The sequence below is a fragment of the Petaurus breviceps genome, unplaced genomic scaffold (genome assembly GCF_028583685.1).
Source record: "Petaurus breviceps papuanus isolate PSGF00001 unplaced genomic scaffold, PetGlider_PUasm1.0 67, whole genome shotgun sequence".
Lineage (NCBI taxonomy): Eukaryota > Metazoa > Chordata > Mammalia > Diprotodontia > Petauridae > Petaurus > Petaurus breviceps.
Genome location: NW_027186446.1, coordinates 5,237,455 through 5,260,262, shown reverse-complemented (window position 1 = coordinate 5,260,262; position 22,808 = coordinate 5,237,455). Strand labels below are relative to the sequence as shown.

At 41.7% G+C, this 22,808-nt stretch overlaps 1 protein-coding gene across 1 annotated transcript in view; it reads right to left on the bottom strand.

The window, feature by feature from the left end:
* The window catches only part of LOC138173928 (cyclin-K), a 269,034-nt gene extending 263,624 nt beyond the window's left edge, over positions 1–5,410 (bottom strand). Inside the window, exon 1 of the mRNA XM_069103982.1 lies at positions 5,401–5,410. The gene's annotated coding sequence lies outside the window, so the exon portion shown is untranslated. The remainder of the gene's footprint in view (positions 1–5,400) is intronic.
* Between the last annotated feature and the right edge of the window lie 17,398 nt (positions 5,411–22,808).

The following is a 22,808-nucleotide window of genomic DNA, read 5'->3' as shown; positions in this document are numbered from 1 at the left end:
TTACCTTCCCAGTCTTCTCACCTTACTCCCCATCCGTGACACTGCTATTCCTCAAACAAGACAATCCATCTCCCGGTTCCAGGCATTTCTCTGTCTGTCTCCCATGCCCTGGAACACTCCAAATGCTGACCTCCCTGGCTTCCTTTAAGTCCCAACTAAATTCCTACCATTTACAGGAAGCCCTCCACAACCCCTCTTAATTACATTGCTTTCCTTCTTTTAATTATTTCCTATTTAACTTGTATATAGTTTGCTTTGATTGTATTTGTTGGCACGATGTCTCTCCCATTAGACTGTAAGCTCCTTGAGGCAGGGACTGTCTTTTGCCTTCCTTTTTTTCATATCCTCAGCACTTAGAATAGCACCTGGCACATAGTAGATACCTAATAAATGCTTATTGAATGAATGAATGAAAGCCAGGGATCTCTCCTGTTAGGCAGCAGTCTTATCTCTGACCCAGGGAGGTCTGAAAGCCCTGTTCCCTCTCTACTCATCTCCCTTTTGGCTGCTACTTTAGAAGCCTTGCTAAAAAAGCAGCCAGAATTTCTCCTTTGTTTTCACAAGTTTCTAATTATGTATAAGTGGAAAAGAAGGAGGCCATGACCCGAGGATGTTTTTACATTCAGAGGAGGAAGGTGAGCAGACCATCTGTTCCTTGCTGTATGAATGTTGGTGCTTCTGTAGAGGCCATGCCCCTCTGGTTCTTCCTGGAGGAGTACTCCTTACCCCAGACCCCTTGGGGCAGCGTGTGTTTCTGAAGAATCTGTTACCTAGAGGAGGAATAGAATTTCTGTGTAGAAATTATAAGTAAGGTTCCAAACACTGGGGCTTTCAACTGGTAATTAAACCTGAGGAAGAAAAGCAGCCTGATGCCCTGCCAGAGAATGTTAGATCTGGAAGGGACTTCCAGTTCCTTCATTTTGTACTTCCAGAAGCTGAAGATCAGAGGCTGAATGATTTGACCCGGGTCACACAGTTAGCAAGGAGCAGAGCCAGGATTCAAACCCACATCCTTTGACTCCAAATCTAATGCATTTTCTACCACAAAAGGAGATGTGAAGGAGTTTGTCATCCTTAAAAGAAATCACCCTTGAATATACAGCTCTAAGTTTATGGGGTGTTGAGAGAGGACTGGAACCTCTTGTATGAGAGCCCTTTTCAGGGCTTCTCATTCACCTCTGGTGTCCACCTTCACCTCACTCTCATCTGTGACTCTAAGAAGGTGTAGCATGCACAGTGGCCATATCCTGGTAAAGCTGTATCAGCAGACGGGCTAAACTAGGTTGAGGGTAACTCACAGGCCTCAAACCTATTGGTGATGCCTACCCCAAGCATGTTGAAGACATTCCCCAGTAGAATGGGCGGATAATTTGTTCCAATAGCCATGAAGGCAGCTGAAGTATTTAGAGCGTGGTCAGACATCAAAGACCATCCACCGTGACCCAGGCCATCACCAGTTGTCCTGACTTTTGTCCTGCCACTGGAAGAGAGAGTGAAACTGACGACTTTGTGCAACTTTGCCCCACTTTAATCCAATTCATGTGCAAGTCAAGACATCACCCATGATATCACTGATCCTCTGAAAATGAAGGATGAACACCAACAGAAGTGAGACTCCCCACAATGCCTAGTTGTTTATCTTCTAGATCATGGAGGGAGAAAGCTGAAAAGGACCTTAGAAATCCTCTATTCCAGAATTTCTTTTTTAGACTCTTTTGGCAATCATGGGAAATCTATGGACCCCTTCTCAAAATATTAGGTTTTTAAAGGCATAAAGCAAAATACACAGGATTATAAAAGAAACCAGTCATGCTGAGAGTGATCAAAAATAATTTTTTAAAAACCATGCAAACAAACCAAGGACTCAAATCCCAGGTTAAGAACCCTCCCTATGATCCAACCCCTTCATTTTGCAAATGCGGAAATTAAACTATTTTCTCATGGTAAAACATAAGTTCCCTGAGGGCAGGGATTACTTTGTTTTTGTCTTTGTTTCTGGAGATCCCAGTCCAATGTCTGGCATATAGTAGAAACTAAATGAATACTTGTTTATCTCAACTGAGATAAATAATCAAAACACTAGGAAAGATCAAATCAGGAGCACATCACTGCCACTGAGGAGGTGGAGGAAGACTCGCTGGAGGGATCGGAACTCTGTTGAGCTTTAGGAGTAGGACTGGATTGGTGCAGGTGGGGTCAAGGGGATGTTCTCAATGGAAGGCAGAACAGCAGAATGGGGCAAGAAATTTCAGGGCATGGTCAGGAGAAAGAAGATAGTTCATTTGGACTGGGATGGAGGGCTCATGAAGAGGCACAGTGGAAGCTGTAACTGGAAGGGTGAGTTGAAAAGTCAGATGACAAGCATTTATTAGGTGCCTACTGTATGCAAGGTGTATAAGTGCTAAGGAAACAAAGCTAAAAGACAATCCCTCCTCTCAAGGAGTTCACAGTCTAATGGGGGAGTCAACATGCAGACTAAGCTACATACAGGATAAACTGGAATAACTAATAATTACAATTATTTATTATATACAATAATCATTAAAATTCCAATAATAAAGCGGAATAATGAGTAGAGGGAAAGTGCTAGCATTGAGAGAGATCCCATAGAAGGTAGGATTTTATATGAGCCTTGAAGAAAGCCAGAGAAGCCAGGAGGCAAAGATGAGAAGAGAGAGAACATTCCAGGCATGGAGGCAGTCAGGGGAAATGGCCAGAATCAGGGGATGGAGTGTATTGTTCAAGCAGGAGCAAGGATCCCATTGTCACTGGATCCAAGAGTGTGGAGGAGGGCCCTGTAAAGTGAAAGAAGGATGGAAAGGGGTGTGTAGGAGGGGGCTCTCAGTGTCAAACATATTTCATATTTGATCTAAGAGTTCGCAGGGGGTCCCTGAAGTTTATTTAATAGGGGAGTGACATGGTCAGAAGGGTGTTTAGGAAGTCTTTGATATCTGAGTAGAGGATGAACTAGAGGTGAAAAGGGCTTGAGCTCTGCTGTAAGGACAGTCCATTGCAGGAAATAGGAACAGAAGAGAAAGTGTTTTATGTGAGGAACAGCAGTCTGGTTTAACTGAATAAAAGTGCGTGAAGGGGAGTAAAAGGCCAGAAAGGCTGGAAAAGTGGGTTGGGTCCAGGTTGTAAAGAGTTTACCTCATTTCAATTGTAAGGAGTCTATGTTTGATTCAGGAGGTGATATGGTATAATAGAACCTGAGTTTGAATTGGGGAGTCCCACGGTTGGGCCTATGACTGCTGAGTGGAGGATGGATCAGAGAGGGTAGGAGATTTGAGTGGGGGGGAGGCCTAATGAAGGACTACTACAATAATCCAGGTGAGCTACGACGAGGTCTTGAAAATGAGTTTTTGGGGTGTGAACCGAAAGATGTGGAGGGAAAATCAATCAGACTTGGCGAATGATTTGAAATGTTGGGAGAAGCAGAGGAAGGAATGGAGGATGAAGTTTGCAAACTTGGGGAATCAGAAGGATGGTGCCACTTGGCCACTGAAGGTGGAGTTAGGAGGAAAGGTGGGCTCGAGGGGATGAGAGCATTAGTTTAGTTTTGCACATTTTGAGTGTGAGATGACTATGAGTCATCCTGAAATATCCAATAGATGATGCAAGGATTGGGGAGATACCCTGCCTCGGTTACTTATTATTTGTGTGATGTTGGGCAAATCACTTAAAATTCCTGGGCCTCAGTTTCTTCAATCTGTAAAACAAAGAGATTGGACTCTATGATTTATAAGGTTCCTTCCAGCTCTAAATTTTAAGATCCTAAGATTTGATTCAGTAAGCAAAAGGGAGCCAAAGAAAGTACAGCAGACTACAGGGGTGTGAGGGTAATGAATTAATTGTCCCTCCTTCCCTCCCTCCCCAGCCTAATTTCTAGTGGCCAAGTAGGAGCTGATGCCCAGAAATGCTAAGGACTCATCTTCCAAATTCCTCGACCTCCCCAGCCCAGCCAAGGCTCTGAGCTGTGGAACTGAGAAACCCAGACATGTAGTCACCACTTGTTTGCAGAACAAGGAAAAAAAAATACCCCAACAGTGGAGTATTGTGTTTGTCTTATTAATGTTCATTTTCTCCTTATTATTTTTCCTCCTAATTGCTTATTTTCCATATTATTTGCAGAGTAATTCCACTTGCATTTTTTTCTCCCCTCACTGAAGATCTTTTGCTTCAAGAAATTACCACAGATGGGACGAGGAGAAACACACATGTTTGTTTTTTATTTTACTTGCAATCATTTGATTTTACGAAATGAGTTTGTACTACTTGGAATGTTGGCGGCCTCTCTCTCCTCTCCTCATCGAGCAGCTTGGGAGATCAGCCTTGGAGTCTTCGTTTGGAGAAGATGTTTTTGTACCTCATCTCATTTGCAAGACGCTGTCGCAAAGGCAGCTTGCTTTGTGCTCAGTGGCATCCAAACTGGCAGAGGATCTTCTTTTCCGAGGGTCTGGACTTAGAGTGAGAGATCTTTTGATCTTTTGATCCTGATGCTTCCAAAGACCATCCTGAAAAAAAGGGAACCGAGCATTAGGAGGCCCGGGGCAAAATTCCTTGTGGCTCCAAACTCAATCTCGGGTAACTACTGAGGTTTATGTAAAATGGAGATTCTTAACCTGGGGTTCAAGGACTCCTGCGAGTTTCATGGACAGATTTCTGTGGGATCCATGATATGAAAAATAAATCTATATACATACATACATTATATATATGTGTGTATACATTATATATATATGTGTGTGTGTATATATATATATATATATAGACAGAGAGAGAGAGAGAGAGGGAGAGAGAGAGAGAGAATTGGTTTTTTCCACTAACCTCTGACTGAAATTTAACATTTCCTTCAATTATGGATGTAGGTAACAAGACATTACTCTGAGGTGTCCACAGGCTTCACCAGTCTGCCAAAGGGATTCATGAGACACAAAGGTTATAGAGTCACAAAATATAGAATTTCAGAGTTGGAAGGAGCTTTAGAGCCTTTGAACAGCTGAGCTAGAAGGGGCCTTAGATATAAACATAATTCAATCAGCTCCTTTTAAAAATGAGGAGGTTGATGACTTTAAAAACAAGGGGTGAAATGACTTCTCTGACATCATAGAGGTAGTAGGAAGCAGAACTAGGATCCAAACCCAGGTCACAGCCCCCAGAGCTGGAAGTTACTTCAGAGGGAGGTAGGAAGGAAAAAAAAAAGACGGAAACAAGCATCTATTAAATGCCTATGTGCTGAGCATTTTATAACTATTTCATCTGATCCTCGCAACAATCCTGTGAGGTAAGCACTACTATTATTTTACAGCAAAGGAAACTGAGGCAAATCTTCTTGTTAAGTGACTTTCCCAGGGGTCACATTTGAACCCAGGACTTCTTGAGTCCAGCTGCAGTGTTCTACCCCATGTACCACCTCACCAGAGTACAGTCTGTCTTCTGTCAGGCCCTTCTGAGGTGAATTGGTGAGCAAATGACAGCTGCCGGGGAGATCTAGAGTCCCTTCAGTTTGGCTCTGTCTGCCTTTCAAAGTCCTTCATAACTTAGCCCCCTCTTATCTTCCCAGTCTCCTCACACCTTATTTCCCATCAGTGACACTGGCCTGGCTATTCCTCAAACAGTCCATCTCCCTGCTCCAGGCATTTCTCTGAAAAAACAAACCACACACAACATCTTGTGACTTCTGTGGCTCAGAGTTTATCTAGCCATCCTCTCCTCCCTTCCCATTTTCTAGATGAGGAAAATGAGGCCCAGCAAAGGAAAAGTGGCTTTTCCAAGGATACACAGCTAATGAGAAACAGAACCAGCAATCAAAATGAAGTTCTCTGACCAAATCCTAGTCCTAGTTCCTTCTCTGAAAGATCACAAGGTGATCTTTATTTAATTAATTAATGGCAAAACCAAGACCACATGGAGCCCATGTTTCTGTCCTCCCGGTTCAGTTCTCTATGCATGTCACCACACTGTCCTTTTTAGTGATAAAATTGTGAGCTAATTTAAACACACACACACACACACACACACACACTCCAGAAAACAAAAATAAAAAGACAACTGTACTGTGCTGTCAGATGCTCCTGGGAAAGGAGCCAGCAAGGATACATGGTGTGGTTCTTTATGAATTATTTATTGTTCATTCTCCTGATCAGAGCTTTGGCCCTTGTCCTCCTTTAAAGGCACTAAAAGTCTTAGCTGAGTGTCCACTTGAAAGCAGTGGGCATACCTCCCAAGGCAGGGTCTTTGCACCATCCCAGCAGCCCCCATGTTCCAAGCTCAGGCACATAGAACCCTCATAATGGATGAGTCCATCTATTATTAAGCAGCAGAGGGAACTTGCCAGAGACAGAAGTGCACGGGACTCACATCCTCTGACTGAAAATAGCTGAATGTGGGGCAGTGCAAACACAGATACTGGTATTTGATCAACAGAGAGTGAGAAAGAATCACAAACCTCTTGCCAGGATAGAGGGCAACCCTGCTTCTGGTAGTGGCTTAGGCGTGATGACCTCTTAGGTCCTTGAAACTTTATGACTGGCATTTTCTGTTTTACACCAGGGCAGTTTGAGATAGTGGATTACACATTGGCTTTTGGGTCTGGAAGATCTGAGTTTGAATCCTTCCTCAGACACTTTTGCCCAGTTTCCTCATGTAAAATAAGAAGGTTGGATTCAATAGACTGTAAGGTCCCTTTGAATTTTGTTCAAGGCATGCAATCCTACGATCTCATGATTCCCTTAACCCCTCCAGAGAGATGGCACTCATTTCTTTTTATGTCTTTTCTGATCACTTATCTGATATCTGTGGATATTTCTCTGGCTGGTATCTCTTTCAAGATGTATCTTGAGTCTCCCAAGAGTTAAAATCTTGTGACCTTAGAAGAATAGTTCACTTTTTAATTGCAGATTTGATCATGTTACCCCCTTCTTCCCACTCAATAAACTCTACTGACTCTGTATCATCTCCAGGATCAAATAGAAAATCCTGTTTGACATCCAAAACCCTTCTTCACCTGACTTCTCATACCTTATGCCCACTTCCCCACTACTACATACTCCGTTATTCAGTGACATTGACCTCCTTGTTATTTCTTTTTTTTTCTTCTGCCTTTTGGAGGAGGAAGGTAGGGCATTTGGGGTTAAATGACTTGCCCAAGGTCACACAGCTAGTTTTGTGTTAAGTGTCTGATTCCGGATTTGAACTCAGGTCCTCCTGACTCCAGGGCTGGTGCTCTATTCAATGCGCCACCTACTTGCCCCTCTCCTTGCCATTTCTTAAACAGGACCCACCCCTCTCCTCCCTAAACACTCCCCCCCCCAACTCTGAGTATTTTCACTGGCTCTCCCATGTACACGATGCTCTCCTTTCTCATCTCTGCCTCCTGGCTCCCCTGATTTCCTTCTTCAGGTCCCAGATAAAATCTTACCTTCTGCAAGAAGCCTTTCCTGATGCTCCTTAGTGTTAGCATCTTCCTTCCTTTTTATCCCATATGGAGTTTGTACTTGCTTGTTTCCCCCCATTAGACTGTAAACTTTTTGAGAGCAGGGACTGTCTTTTATCTTTCTTTGTATCCTTAGTGCTTAGCAAAAGGTAGATGCTTAATAAATGTTTGTTGAGATCTGTAAAATGAGCTGAAGGGGTTAGAGCCAAGATGCCCACTTAGAAGCAGGAAAACTCTGTATGCCCCCTCCATAACCAGTTCAAATACCTATAAAAATGACTCTAAGCAAACTTTAGGGCTACAGAACCCACAAAGTGACAGAGAGAAACAAACCTCCCACTGTAGACAGCCTGGCAGGCTGGCAGTAAGGGTCCATCACAGTGCGCTGGGTGCAGAGGCAGCCCCGAATGAGTCCACAGTTTTAGTCTCAGGGTGGCCTGACTAGAGGGTCTTTGGAAGAGTGGATCACCAGCAGTTATGGAAGTTTTCAGAATTATCAACCCATAAATGCCAAAGACAAAGTGAGAGTTCAGTGTGGACTTTGTGGGAACAGGAGGTCCAGGAGTATGGTTTGGCCTCTACCCCCATAGGGAGAGGAGGCTGAGGCACAGTGGCCACTACCATGTGGCAGCTTCAGCTCCTGGCCTGCAGATTGTAGGGGGACCAAGCCACCAGTCTGAGGGGTAAATGCTCTTGCTTTCACCTGCTTGGGTATGGATTGCTGTCTAGGGTGGAGGTCCTGGGGTGTGTGACCAGTGTGCCAGAGCCAGTGGAGGCTTCTGAGAGGGCACCCAACTAATAGCTTCAGCAGCTGAGAAAACTCCAACGATCTGGGACAAAGCTCTCCTCTCTGGAAGCAGAGTTCTATTGTGACAAAAAGCTCAAAAGTCAAATAATTGAGTGGCAACATGAGCAAGCAAAAGAAGCACAGCAGTCAGACCTTAGATTCCTTTTTTGGGGACAAAAATGATCAAAGCATGGAACAGGAGGAAGACAACATAGTCAGAACTCCTGTACCAAAAGCTTCCAAGAAATATATGAACTGGTTACAGTCAATAGAGGAGCTTAAGAAGGATTTTGAAAACCAAATAAGAGAAGTGGAAGAAAAATTGGGAAGAGAAATGAAAATGATGCAAGAACATCATGAAAAGTGAGTCAACAACCTGATTGAAGAAAATAACATCTTAAAAAATAGACTGACTCAAATGGCAAAAGAGGCTCAAAAAGGCAATGAGGAGAAGAATGCCTTAAAAAGCCAGTTTTGCTAGATGGAAAAAGAATCTCAAAAGCTCACTGAAGAGAATCATTCCTTCAGAATTAGACTGGAGCAAATGGAAGCTACTGACTTTATGAGAAATCAAAATACTATTAAACAGACCCAAAAAAATGAAAAAATAGAAGGCAATGTGAAATATCTCATTGGAAAAACCACTGAACTGGAAAATTGATCCAGGAGAGAGAATTTAAAAATTATTGGACTACCTGAAAGCCATGAACAAAAAAAGAATCTGGAAATAATCCTTCAAGAAATTCTCAAGGAAAATTGCCCTGATGTTTTAGAACCAGGGGGCAAAATAGAGGTTGAAAGAATGCACTTCAGGGCGGCTAGGTGGCACAGTAAATAGAGCACTGGCCCTGGAGTCAGGAGGACCTGAGTTCAAATCCGGCCTCAGACACTTAGCACAAAACTAGCTTTGTGACCTTGGGCAAGTCACTAAACCCCAATTGCCCTAGCTTTCCCCCTTCAAAAAGCAAATAATAATAATAATCCATCCATCCCCTCTTGGAAAAGATCCCAAAAAGAAAACTCCTAGGAATATTATAGCCAGATTCCGGAATTCCCAGATCAAGTGGAAAATATTGCAAGCAGCCAAGAGGAAACAATTTGAATGTTGTGGAAATACAATCAGGATAACACAGGATCTGGAAGCTTTTACACTGAGGAATTTAAGGACTTGGAACATGATATTCTGGAGGTCAAAGGAGCTGGGATTAAAACCAAGAATCACCTACCCAGCAAAACTGAGTACCATATTTTAGGGGAAAATATGATCATTCAATGGAATAGAGGACTTTCAAGCATTCTTGATGAAAAAACCAGAGCTGAATAGAAAATCTGACATTCAGATACAAGAAGCAAGAGAAGCATGAGAAGGAGGTTGAATCACAAATCTAAATCAGCCTACTGAACTACTGAATAGGCATGGCCACATTTCACTTCATTCTGCAACAGAACATATTCCGATTGGTGCTAATCTCCTGTGAATGAAGTCCCCTTGCCACTGTTCAGCTCCACTCAACAGATCCCGGACCTCTCCCTATCACAATGTCACCTCCAAATCTGGACATGTCAAACTCCAAGAGCACTCTGCGGTTATTTATTCAGGAAAAGAAACACAAAGTGAAGAAGGTGGACGGGGGCCCTGGCACAACCTTGCATAGTTCAGTTTACATTTCACTCGGGCACAGCCATGCTGGGTAGGAGGAAAGATTGTCATCCATCTCCCTACCCACCCACTCATGGGAAGTCTATTGTAAGAAAGAGTTTACTTACCACCATGGAAGAGACAAAGGAAGTGAGTGAGCTGGAAGCTGTCTCTCTCTTAACTGACACAGAATTCTTCCTACTACTGCTCCCCTAGGATGGGGGAGAACCAAGGAAGCAGGAGAGCACTCAAGATTTTCCCTGTCATACCAAAGTGCCAAATTCTTTCATTGCTGAAGTAGCCAGGGGCTTGAGATTCCCAAAGAAGTAAGCCCCCTCATCACCAAGTCACCCACATGTTGTAAATAAATGGGTAGTAGGAACATCAGTTTTGTACATGCCCAGAGAAGGCCTCAATTATGCATATGATGGAGACTGACCAATGAAGGCCCAGACCTCGATGTAGATGTAACTCCTGTCCTAAAGCCCATAAACATGAGAATCTTCTTACTGATGAAGATGAACATTCTGTCCTTGTGAGAGTTCGAGAGCTCCAGCCTTCTCTAGTGGAGGGACTGTCTTGGTGTATCAAGTTGCTTTCTGGCTTCCAACTTGGAGAAGGAAGGAGGAATCCCAGCCCACTTCAGGTTGCTGAAGGAAAAGACTCTGGGAAGGTATGAGAGGAGCTGGCAGTCTCCATCATGTCCTTTTCCCCAGCTAGCTACTCTAGAGACTTTGGGGGGCTTCCCCTTGGGTGAGATCTAGGACTCTCTTTCCCTTGGTTGAGCTGGGTTGCTTTGCTCCCAATGGGAGAGTTCCTTTACTCTGTATTGTTTGGCATTTATTCTATTACATATAACTTTGCTGATTTCTATTTAGCTATGATTTGGATAAATGGATTTCTTTGCTATTTTTACATATGAGATGGAGGTTCAGAATGGGGAAGAGATTTACCTATGGTAATAGGATCCTAGAATCTTATCTGGGAGGTGCCTTAGATGCAATCAATTCCAACCTTCTCATTTTGTAGATGAGAAAAATGAGACACAGAGAAATTACATGACTTGCCTATGGTCATACAAGTAGTAAATAGGAAAGTTAAGAGCTGAACCTAGTAGTAGGGTGGGGGTCTGAGACAAAGGTCATTAGACTCTCACCCTCCTCTGTACCACCTCTAGACGTATGATAAATATGAAACCAGACTCCTTCCCCCTTTCCCCAGGCATTGTGGGAAAGCCACATCTCCTGCTATCAGGAGGAGGCTATCAGAAAGGGGACTCATCAAATTATGGAATGTAAGTTGTAAGAAGCCACAGAAGTCACAAGATGTGTGTGTGGTTTGTTTGTTTGTTTTTTTTTCTGAGTCAAAGGGGGGAAAATAACCAGCTGGACATCAGGAAAGGGAAAGAGTTGTTATCACAAAGTTGGGACAAGTGATTTAGCAGCCAGGGCTTCCCCTCCCTGTGATTAACAGTGACACTATGGCAGCCAAGCCATGATGCTGGTGATCTGATCTGACTGCTTATCTCACGTTAGCGGGTTATCATCGACTGGAATGTGCTGTTTCATATTCGGGATGCTTGTGGTACAACATAATCTAGGGAGTTCTGCAATACAGTATTGAGATACTTGGCCCCAGTTGTCCACTTATGTGAGTTTGATGTTTTCCCCTTAAAGTCTGACCATTAGTGTTTGGACCCAGAAAATTTGTCATTACTGTTCATTCCTGAAAAAATGGAAATCCATTGGACAGCACCTGTAAGTCTATGGTTTACTGAGACTAGGGGTGGGGAACCTGGGGCCTTGAGGCCACATGTGGCCCTCTAGGTGCTCGAGTGTGGCCCCTTGACTGAATCCATGCTTCACAGAATAAATAAAAGGGCCTCGCTTGAGGACTTAGAGGGCCACATGTGTTCTCAAGGCTGTAGGTTCCTCACTCTTGACTTAGCATGTAGCAAAGAATTTGATGGAGTCTACCTATCATACTATTTTTGTGGAAGACTTGGAGAGATATAGGCTAGGTGACTGAACTGGTCAAAGGATCAGATTCAAAGAATAGTCATTAATGATTCAATGTCAATTTAGGGAAAGTCTCCAGTGAAAAATGCCCCAGGAAATCTCTGTGCTATCTAACAATTTTAGCAGTGACTTGGATGAAGGCACAGATGGCTCTCATGTTTGCAAATAACACCAAATTGGAGGTTAGCTAACACACTGGACAATAGAGTCAAGATTTAAAAAAGGTCTTCACAGGCTAGATTCAATAAGATGAAATTGGATAAGGATCATAGGCAGGTATAATAGGGATAAATGTAAAGTCTTATGTGTGGGTTCAGAAAATCAACTTCACAAGTCCAAGATAGGGGAGGCATGATTAGAAAACAATTTGAAAAGGTAATGGACATATTACTAGTTTACAAAGTTAATATGAATCAGCTGTGTGATGTAGGAAACAAAAAAGCTGATGAGATCTTGGGCTACACTGAGAGGTAGAGCCTTGAGGAATAAGGTGATAGTGCTTGCCATACTATGCCCCAGTCAGACAAAATCTGAAATATTGCCTTTATTTGTGGTCACCATAGTTTAGAAAAGACATTGATAAGAGTGTGCATTTGAGGGTATTGTTGCTTGTCCTTCATCTCAAAGAGGACCATGACATCAGGAAGATGATTACATGACTTGCAAGTGAATTGAATTTAAGTGAGGGAGGGCTGTGCAAAGTCACCAGCTTCACTTTCTCCTCTGGAGCCATTTGGGTCCAGTGGTGGGATATAGATCAGGCAACTGGAGATGGCCTATGAGGATAACCAGGACAGAGTAGGAACTTGAGTCCATGTCTCATGAAGAATGGTTGAAAAAATCCCTGGATACAAGGAAGCTCAGTGGGGACAATGGGAGCTGCTTTCAAGTATTCGAAGGGTTATCATATGGAAGAGGGATTAGATTTGTTCTATTAGACCCCAAGGAACAATAGGCAGAAGGTGTTTTTGCTGTTGTTCAGTCATGTACAACTCTTTGTGATACCATTTGGGGTTATCTTGGCAAAGGTACTGGAGTGATTTGCTATTTCCATCTCCAACTCATTTTACAGATGAGGAAACTGAGGCAAACAGGGTTCAGTGACTTGCCCAGCGTCACATAGCTAGTAAGTATCTGAGGCCACATTTGAACTCTAGAAAATGAGTCTTCCTGACTCCAGGTCTAGTACTCTATCCACTGAGCCACCTAGCTGCCCTAGGCAGAAGGCACAAAGAGGCAAATTTAGATTGAATATAAGGAAAAATTTCCTCACAATTAAAAACATCCCAAAGTGGAATGGGCTGCTTGAAGGTGGTGGGATCTCCCTCACTGAATGTGTTCAAATATCAGAATGGTAATTAGCTGCTAAGTACATAATAGAGAAGATTCCTTTTTGCTAAGAGTTAGAGAGTTTTTAAGGTTTCTTTCAACTCAGTGGTTCTGGGAAATGGAAGGATGAGTTTGGGAAAAAGGTAATAGACCCTTTTGGGTAGAATGTAAAGTATGTGCAAGGGAGACATGTGAAATGAGTCTGGAAAGACAGGATGGGGTCATCACGCAGATGACTGTAAATAGCAAGCTGAGGAATTACTTTTTATACTAGAGGCAATATGGAGACACTAAATATTTTAGAGCAAGAGGATGACTTGGTCAGACCAGTGGCTTGGGGAAAATATTTTGTCAGTAGTGGGGAGGATGAATTGCTGATAATATTGCAATAGTCTAGGTGAGAGATTGTGGGGTCTGAACTAGGATTGTGGTTACCCCATGAGTGGAAGGGCAGGGAGAGATATGGGAGGGGAGGTGGAAGTAGAACTGGTTAAGTTTGGTGACTGGATGCTAAGAGGGAAGTGAGGGAAAGGAATGAGCCTAGGTTGATGCTGAGGTTGTGTAATGTTAATGGAATTTAAGATCTTCCCCCACCCATTAATAGGCCTCATGTGGAGCCCATTAAGGGAAACTTGCTTAGGGGAGGCTTGCTTGTAGGAAGGCTTTCACACCTTTTGCTAATTTCTAATTAGGCACCGAGTCAGCAGTGTTATGATGGGGCCCTCTGACTCTGAGAAGTATATATATACTCTGAGTTGGGGTTCGCTTCTGAGAAAGATCTTGTGATTCCCTGGTCGGAATTCTGAATGGCCATATGTTCAGAACTCCCCAACTGCTCTCTCAATCCAGGGATGTTTGTTAAATATATAGTTGATTCAGGCAGTCAGAGTCCTGTCTGTTGGTCTTTATTTCTCTGCTTGTATTTTCGCTGTTTGTATTTTCTTTGAAGTTCAGGGTGCTGACTTTTCCCCTGAACTAGTGAATGGAATTAAATAAGATTGCTGACCTCTTAGACAACTATCTTTCCTAGTAAAGCAAATCTAAGAACCTATGCTAGCAGCTATCCTGGGTATGCCAGAGTGGCTGCCACTATAGGTTGTAAACCTGTGTGATTGAAGGAATAGTGGTACCCTCAAAAAAATAAAATAGAAACTTTAGAGGAGAGAGATGTTATGGGAAAAGATAATTTCTGTTTTGAGATGCCTGTAGGATATCTAGGTGGAGATATCCAACAAGCAGCTAATGACGCAGGAAGGAGCCTCAGGAGTTAAATTAAGGCTGGATATATAGATTTAGGCACTATCTGTATTATACCCATGAAAACTGAGGAGGTCATTCAAAGAGGATGTAGGGTAGTCTTAGGGAATATGTGGGTGGGACACAGATAACGATCTAGCAAAAACAAAGTAAGAAGGGACAAATAGATGAGAAAAGAACCAGGAAAGAATAATGTCACAAAATCCCAGAGAAGAGAGAGTAGACAGGAGGAGGGGGTAGTTATCAGTTTCAAAAGTACCAGAGAGGTCAAGAAAATTGAGGCCCAAGAAAACGTCATATTTAGCAATTAAGATATCATTGATAAGCTGTTCCCCAATACAGAAGTGGTCAAAGGATATGAACAAGCAGTTCTTAAGAGAATTACAGACTATTAATAAGTATGTGAAAGAATGTGCCAAATCACTAATAAAAGAGAAATTTAAGTTTAAAAAAATCCTGAAGTTTAACTCACATGCAGAAAATTGGCAAAGATAATTAAAGATGGGATTAGTCAATGTTGAAGGAATTTTTGAAAGGCAGGAGCACTAATTGATGCATTGTTGGTGGAAGTGTGAGTAGGTACAACCAATTCTGTCAATCAGTCAGTCAACAATAAGCAATTATTGGGCACTTACTCTGTTCCTGACACTGTGCTAACTGGAAATACAAATACAAGCAAAATGGAAAAATGCTTCTTGCTCGCAAAGAGCTTATATTCTGATCAAGGAAACTGAAGGAGAGGGAGATGGGGAAAGTACCCAGTCTGGAAACATGATGTAGAAGTCTAGAGTGCAACCAAGTGGAAAAAATGAATAAATGACCAGCCTGAACTCCTTTCTTATAAATGACGGTTCTGGGAGGAGCCATCCAATCAGAGGGAGAAGACCCAAGGGGCAGAAAGGAATTTGGAATTATGCAAATAAAGTGGCTATAATATCCATTCCTTTTGACCCAGAGATTCCATTGCTAAGTGCCTGATTCAAGGAGGTCATTTATAAAAAAGAAGGCTCTATAGACACAATATATAGGATGCACTTATAAATAAATACATTCCTGTTGTGGTGTTGTTGTTCAGTCATTTCAGTGTTGCCCAACTCTTCACAATTCCACTTGGAGTTTGCTTGGCAAAGATACTGGAGTAGTTTTGCATTTTCTTCTCCAGTTCATTTTACAAATGAGGAAACTAAGGCCAACAGGGTGAAGTGACTTGCCCAGGTTCACACAGCTAATAAGTGTCAGGCCACATTTGAACACAGGAAGATGAGTCTTCCTGTCTTCAGGCCTGACTCTTTATCCCCTGTACCATCTAATTGCTCTATACGTTCGCAGCCATGAGGTTTATTGGGAGGCAAGGGGGTTGGTAGCAAAAAACTGGAAACAACATAGATGCCTGCTAATTGGAGAATGGCTAAACAAATCATGGTACATAAATATTACTGTTTTGTAAGAAGCAACAAATGTGATAAGTAGAGATTGACTTCTATGAACTGATGCAAGGTAAACAGAGCCAAGAAAACAATATATGCTGTGACAGCAATGTAAATGGGAAGAACGGCAATTGCGAAACAATTGAAAATGAATGTTGCCTAATTACCAAGAGCAAGTTTGGCTCCAATGAAGATGGATAATAATAATAATAACAGCTATTAGGATTTATCTAGCACTTTGTACATGCCAGACGCTGTTCCCAGCGCTTTACAATGATCTCATTTGATCCTTACAACCACAACAGGATGGAGGCTCTATTCTCCTCACTTTACACTAAGATTTGCCCAGGGTCGCATATCTACTAAGTGTCTGAGGTTGGATTTGAACTCAGATCTTCCTGACTCCAGGCCCTTTCATACTACAATATTTACACTGAATAAAATGTTAGATTTTTTTCTATGAATTGAATGATTTTCCTGAATTTTTCTCTTTAAAAAAAATCTTTGTTATTCAGATGACTGTCTAGAAGGGAGAAAGGGAAGAAATGTAAAATGAAATTTAGACTATATAAAAACCAAAGCTACCAATAAAATCTTTTCTTAAAAAGATTGTTGATAACCTTGGAGAAAGTAATTTGCTTATTAATGTAGGTCCTGCCTGCCTGGATGCATGGTGGTAAAAGAAGGGCTTCGGTGTTGCTGTGGAGGCAGGCAGAAGTGTGTGGGAGCTAACCAGTTCTGTGAGAACCTATCATTACATTTTGAATGTGAGCATTTATACCCCAGAAATCGGCAAGTACTAAAAAACGGAGCTTGATTTATTATTTTGTTAATTATATTCTAGACTTAAGAAAGCAAAGGAAAAAATGTTAATGATGCAGATTCAATTTAAAAGAGTGTCTTGCATACATTTTTTTTTTTGGAAAGCTGGTTGTTAAACAGTGAAGTACAGGCATTGTAGGTGCTGTCTCCAAGCTGAGCAGTAGGTCTTGGATATTAGTTTGCAAGGGAAAGAGCATGACATTTATTTTGGAGGTGTGGGGGGAGGGGCAGGGATCAGTCACTGCTGATGAAACCTGGATGCCGGCTAGGACAATTCCATACCTCCGGATGCCGGCTAGGACAATTCCATACCTCCTGAGTACTTCTGATGCAACCATATCACAGTCATTATTCCTAAAGGGGGAAGAAGCAAGAATGCTCAAAGAAGTTTCCTGGGGGTTGACTCTGGCACTCCAGGACCTAGTCAGGAGGAGATAATAGTAGGCAGTAAAGGAAATGAAATTTATTCACTTACTCTTTCTTATGTTCTCCTACCTTTTGGGTAATCCATACTTGACCCTGATGTTCAGTGACTTCATGCTGACCTGGACTGTGACGGTACAAAAAGAAAGTTCTATCTGATTTCTCAATTATACTGAGGTTCCTGGATCACTCCCAAGTATTTGCTTTTTAAAAGAGGACAAGAAAAGAGGAATATATATTATGTAATTATTAATTTGTGGAGACATCAGAAATCATCTAGCCTAATCCCCATACGAAGCAAAAATCATCTCTCCAATATCCCTGGCAGGCAGTCTTCCTAAAGACCCCAGCTTCAAAAACATGGCATAATCGAGGAAAAAGGGATCAAAGAAGGAATAGGACCACCTCTCCTTGGAGTAGGGGAGGGACTAGGATAGCAGTCAAAGGGGACTGGGCGGAGCTTTGCACAAGCATTATTTTGTTTAATGTCTTCTCTGCCAAAAAGAATAGCCACCAAATAGCAGAGTTATTAGGATATAAGTGGTGGAATGGCCAGACCTAAGGATTAGGGTCTTTAATGGAGTACCCCAGGGATCTGTGTTTTGGTTGTTTGTCCTTCATTTTTGAAGAGGAACCATGGCATCAGGGAAAAGATGACATGACTTGCAGTTGACTTTGATTTGAATGAGGGAGGGCTGTGCAAGGTCATCAGCCTTACTTTCTCCTCCAGAGCCATCTAATTAAAGGGCCATCCCTTGACTCACTTCTTAAAGAGGACTATTCACTTAATGGGCATTACCTCCCTCTAAGTGAGTACTTGAAAAGACTTTAGCCTAAAGGCCAGGGTCTCCATCGCATGGCATTGGATCTGTGGTGGTTAAACATTCTTAACCATGAGCTGGATAAAAGCAGAGATGATATGTTTATCAGATTTGCAGATGATCCCAAGGTGGGAGAGATAGCTAAAACATTTGATGACAGAATCAGGATCTAAGATCTTGGCAGTTAAGAACATTGGGTTGATTCTAATAATATAAAATGAAAGGCAGATTTAGACTTCATCTAAGGAAAAGCACCCTAAACATTAGAGCCATCCAAAAGTGGCCTGGGTTGTCTCAGCAGTTAAATTACAAGAGTTCAAGAAAGAGCTAGATATCCCCTTGCTGGGCACATCGTAGAGTGAATTCTTGTTCAGGTAGTGTTAGATGGCCACTAAGTTGTCTTTGAGTTCTGAGTTACCCTCTAGGTACCTCCATTTTAGGTGGTTTGGTCTTGCCAAACAAGGGCACTTAGATGGTACAGTGGGTAGAGTGCTAGGCTTGAAGTCAGGAAGACTCATCTTCCTGAGTTCAAATCTATTCTCAGACACTTATGTAAAGCCAAGCATGAGCAGCTTTCCAGAGGACTACTGCCGTGAACAGCTTTCAAGGTTCTGATTACATAGTATAGCAAACTCTCTATTAATTCAATAACAAATCAGAGCAAAACATTCACAGAAAATCAAGGTACAGTATTCACAATGTTACAACTTATCACAGAAAATAAAAATACAGCATTCACTATGTCACAACTCAACAACTTATTAACTAAAATGGCCACATAATTTTCACCAAAGAGGTCACATAGTTTTTAATAAAGTACATTCATTTAATCAATCAATAAGTGTCCTTAATTCAATCACAAAGTACAATAGTCAAAGTCCTCCACCCCTAGGTCACAGTAAATCACATTCTTCTCAGTTAGTACTTATATCCAAGTAGTCTTCTTTCAGCTTGGCTGGCTCTCAGCTTCCATGGTTCTTCTTCCACAGTCCCAGCTCCAACTGTCATCTGGGTTCAAAGGCAGGCAGCTCCCAGTTCCTTGTCCAGCTCCTTGTCCAGTTCTTCTTCCAGTTCCCATTCCATATTGAAGTTCGCAGTGTCCAGTCCACCTCAAGTCCTTCACAGTTTCTGTTTCTGGGAAGACAAAGCTTGACAGAGCCACAATAATATTCCAACATTTCCAGCACCATCATCAATTCACTATCTGCCTGTGAAATCAACTCAGACCCACCAACAAACTCTGAGAACTCAACACAAATCATCAACATAGAAATCAACACAGACCCACAAACAAGGTCCAAGAGGTCAACACAAATCATCAGTAAAGTAGCAGGACCTCCAACACCCTCCTCCAGGACTTCTGTACACATACAACCAGAAAATCTTCTTTCAGGGCTTCCAGTGAGGTCCCAGGGCTTCTGTACAAAGTATCACAAACAAACATCAACACAGACAGAGCAGACAAACAGAATGCCAGGATACCACAAGTTTTCTCCTTCTTGACTCTGCTACTGCAAGATTCCTCTTCTCAGTTCTGCTGCCTTTAGCCTGTAAATTCTCCTTATATGTGGTCATTAGCTCCTCCCCTTCTTGCTGCAGGAGTTCATGAGTTCTAGGGTTCACAAGTTGTGGGGTTCACACATTCTGTTTCTTAACAGACTTGATACAAGGCTTGAAAGAAACTTGAACTAAAACGAGGTATTAATTCAGTAGCTGAAACAAGATGTGAACTACTTCTGTGCTTGCCATTACAACTTATTAGCTGTGTGACCCTGGGCAAGTCACTTAACCCCATTTGTCTCAGTTTATTCATCTGTAAAATTAGTTGGAGAATTAAATGGAAAACCACTCCAGTGTCTCTGCCAAGAAAACCCCAAATGGGATATGAAGAGTCAGACACAACTGAACAACAAAAGGCAGGACTATACTTTGAAGCATTTCTGACAAGTGGCCATCCTAATTCTGCTCGAAAAGAAGTCTTTATATCCTGAGACAACTCATTCTACTTTCAGACAGCTCTATTTATAAGGGATTTTTCTCTTTCTAAACTTCTTCCCACTGCTCTTAGTTCTATTTTCTGAGGTCAAGCAAAATAAATCTGACCCCTTTCTTACATCACAGTTTTTCAGATATTTGGAAGTAAAAGCATAACTCCCCAAGTGTTTTCTTCTTTGAATCCTCAATTTCCCTCATGATTCTCCTCACCCCTTACCCAAACCAATCAGTTCTTAAGTTGTATTGACTCTACCTCTCATATCCATACATTCTTTACACTTTGATGGACATCACCCTACTTCAATCCCTTCCCATCTCTCAATTGGACTATTACAATAGATTACAATAGATTGCCCTTTCTGCCTCAAAATATCTCCCTTCTTCAATCCATCATCCATGGAACTATGTTCCTAATGCATAGGTCTGCTGCACAAGTTACTCCCCTGTTCAAAGAACTCAAGAAGTTTCCTATTGCCCATAGGATAAAAAGCATTTTTGGCATTTAAAGCCCTTCACCATCTAGGTTCTAGGCTTATTATACAACACTCCACTTCACACATTCCGCTGTCCAGACAAACTGGCCTAGTTAGTGTCCCTTACACATATCCCATCACCTGATTTTGTGCCTTTGCTCAGGGGGTCTCATTCAAATAATGCTATCACCTCTCTCCCCTATTGTAGAGCTCCTAGACTCCAGTTAAAACTATTAACAACTAAATCATTAATAATATGAAAAATGCAAATCAAAACAATTCTGAGGATACACTTCATCATACTCAGCAGATTGGCAAAGATGACAAAAGGTGAAAATAGTCTGTAGTAACACTCCGCTGGTGGAGGTGGGTATTGACCTAATGATTCTGGAAAGCAATTTAGTGTAAGCTCTTCTCCAAGTGACTAAAATGTCATCTTAGAGCCAGGGAGTTTGTCTTTTGCTCCAAGGAAAAAGAAAGACCCATAGCAATACTCTCCAGGGGCAGAGATCTAGAAACAAAGTAGATTCCCATTGATTGGAGAATAGCTAAATAAATCATGGCATGTGAAGGATATAGAATTTTACTGTGGTTTTAGAAAAGATGAATATGAGGAATTAAGAGAAGCATGGAAAGGATTAGAGAAACTGATGCAGAATGAAGAAAGCAGAACCAAGAAAACAATACACAAAAGTGCAACAATGAAAGTGGAAAGAACAAAAAAATGAAACAATACTGACTTATGAATACTGAATAAAAATTAGAAAACTTGACCCTGGAGATAGGTTGAGAAAAGGTGTTTCCCTTCCTTCTTTTCACAGGTGGAGGATTATGGGTGGGGAGCCTTGTACATAATGTCAAATGTGGTTATGTATTAATTTTGTCAAACTGCTTTTTCCTTCATTTCTTTTTTATTCTTTGCTGCAAGGGATGGCTCTCTGGGCAGGGGAGGAGGAAGGGATATATATAGGAATGAAGGCGAGGTACAAGCACAAGATATCAATAAATATTAAAGAAAAAAATAGAATCTTTAGCTTCCTTCAAGGGTCACTTCAAGCACCATCTCCTAGAATCATAACATTTCAGAGATGGAGGGGGCTTTCAGTGGTCATCTAGGCTGAACTTATATGCAAAGGGAATACTCACTACAACAAACCCATCAAGCAGTCACCCAGCCTCTGCTCGAAGACCTCCAAGGAGTGGGAATCGACCCCCGCCCCCACATACTCACCTCTTGAGAGAATTCATTCCCTTTATGGATAGTTCTAATTCTTGGGAAATATTTTCTTGACATCATCTAAATTGACCACTTTACAACTTCTACCTGTTACTCTTGCCCTCTGGGACAAAACAGAGTGAGCCAAATCTTTTTTCTTCATGGGACAGCCCTTCAAATACAACTTGCCCCCTCCCTCTGCTACTCATATGACTTTAAGATCCTTCACAATCCTAGCTGCATTCTTCTGGACACTCACCTGTTTAGCATTGTCCTTATCAAATTGTGGGGTCTACAGCTAAAAAAAAAAGGCTATATCCTAGATAAGTCTGAGAAGGGTAGAGTACATTGAAACATCATTTACTTTCTCCCAGAAGCCATGTGCCCTTCAATGCAGCTCAAGATCTCATTAGCTTTTTTTGACCACCACAGAACACTTATATTGAGCTTCCTGTCTTTCAAAACCCCCAGCTTTTTTTCAGAGAACTACTATTTATGCCTTCTTCATCTTATTTTTGTGAAGTTGATTTTTAAAAATCCAAATGCAAGACTTTACATTCATTTGTTTTGAATTTCATTTTCTTAGGTCTAACTTGTAATGATCTTTTTTTGGATCCTAAAACTGTCCCAGGTTATTAGCTGTCCCTCTCAGCTTTGTGTCCTTTTCAAATTTCATGAGCATGTGAAATATTTGCATTTATCCAAGGAATTGATAAAAATGTTAAACAACACAAGGAGAAAATCTGGGGACTTCCTGACACATTGATATGGAACCATTAACAACTAATTATTCTTTAAAGCAACCCACTTAATTGCATTACCTTCCAGTGCATATCTCTCCATTTCCTCCACAAGAATAATATTTTTTATCAAAAGTTGTTCTAGAATCTAGAAAACTTTACCCAAAGGATTCTTTTCATCTTATAATTAAGTGGGGTGTGGACATCTAGGATCTCCTCCCAGGCCCTCTGTTGGAGGAGGGCAACTAGGGAATTCACCTCATCATTTCCCACTCTGCTGACTTCTTGGATTTCAGGATCTCAAGAAACTCATTATTCTACAGGATGAAAGCAACTTGGAAGCTCACACTTCCTCAGATGATTTCCCACCTCACCTGTAGGATTTCACATTGTCTAAGCCATTCTTAGTGGCTTAGACACCTCCCA